The sequence below is a fragment of the Oryzias melastigma genome, linkage group LG19 (assembly GCF_002922805.2).
Source record: "Oryzias melastigma strain HK-1 linkage group LG19, ASM292280v2, whole genome shotgun sequence".
In the NCBI taxonomy this organism is placed as follows: domain Eukaryota; kingdom Metazoa; phylum Chordata; class Actinopteri; order Beloniformes; family Adrianichthyidae; genus Oryzias; species Oryzias melastigma.
In genome coordinates this window covers 4,354,190-4,355,633 of record NC_050530.1, presented here as the reverse complement: position 1 = coordinate 4,355,633, position 1,444 = coordinate 4,354,190, and the positions used below count along the sequence as shown (strand labels likewise).

Here is a 1,444-nt window from a genome sequence, read left to right as displayed (position 1 = left end):
TGTAAATTCTTCTCTTGTTGACTTGAACAGAAGGTTTTTTCTGTCGGCTCAGCTTCGTGGGACGTCATGTTGTGTCTGGATTACAGGGTGAAACTATAAAAACTCACCTTTGGTCAAAGCAGGTGCTGTGTGAAGGTGTGTGGGCGTGCAGGTATGTGCCTGTGAAGGGGTGTAAGAAGAATGTCCAGGTTTGAAACTGGGACAAACCTGAAGAGTGTTTTTAGCAGACAGGAAGAAAACAGAAGCAAAGACCGGAGAAGTTCTGTTTCATGTGAATGGAAAACAGCTACACAAACTCTGGAACCGACCGGCACAAGAATCCAAACGTCTGTTCTTCCTGTTCGAGTTAAAGCTGCTTCACTGCTGAAGATTTGATAGGGTTTGGAAATTAATTGTTTATGAAGATGAGTAGAAGACAGGAAAGCTAAAACTTTTCAATCAAACTCCAGACACAAACATGAGATGTTCACTCGACCCTGGTTTTGGTGCCGACCTGCCCGGCTCAAACGTCTGAGGCTGTAACGTGTGTCAGTCGATTGTTGTGCGTTGATGAAGACGTGTCAGCGGTGCAAACAAGTCTGCACGCATTTTCAAGAGCAAACACCGGTACGTCAACTCCCATCAGTGCCACGGTTTGAAATTCTACTTTGTGTCAATTGGGTCCACTTCTTTTTAAACGGGTCAAGTTCTGTTGGAACCAGTTCAGCGCTTGAAGCTGTCACTAAGTTACCAGATGTTTCTCAGAACATCTGAGACGTCTCTGACTCATCAGAATACTTTGACAGTTTGGCCTCATGGCTCCAGAACTGCACCTGTCCTCATTTCTGCTGGTGAACGTACAGATGATGGAACCGCACAGCGTCAGACAGAACCCGACCCGGCTGATGGCTGAAGGACCCAGGACCTGCTGTGGTCCCTGAAGCTGAATCTTTGACCAGCCTCTCATGTCCCCCACTGCTCTCAGAGACACTTGTCCTGAGCTGAGTGTGGACAAGTTCTCCATCCTGCAGGTGGTTCAGGAGAACTCTGGTGTGTCTGCAGATCCCTACAGGACAGATTTCAGAGACTCCTTCAGACCTCCACCTTCCCTGGAGAGCTCGTCAAAATCCTCACTGCGGGTTGGAGAAGACCTGCAGGTTTCTCGGCATTCCCTCCATGAGGTTCAGCTGACAGATTTATGACCGCACTTTTCTCTGTTAGCCGTTAGCTTTGACCCCTCCCCCCCTCGCCATGACCACGCCCTCGCTCGGCTACAGAATAAATGTTGGATTTTTGACTGGCTCATGATGCCACATGACAACTCTCTTCTGACCCCTCCCCCACTCCAGTGTGACTTAGTTCTGATTGGCCAGATATGTGTGCACATGTGTTAGTGTGTCTGTGTGTACTCCAGCTGTTCCTGTGGACCAACAGCAACAACAACAACAACAACAACAACAACAAC

General features: G+C 48.3%; 1 protein-coding gene across 3 annotated transcripts in view; it reads left to right on the top strand.

Moving 5' to 3' along the window:
- The window catches only part of arhgap27l (Rho GTPase activating protein 27, like), a 19,579-nt gene that overhangs the window by 363 nt on the left and 17,772 nt on the right, over nt 1-1,444 (top strand). The gene's annotated exons all lie outside the window — the stretch shown is intronic.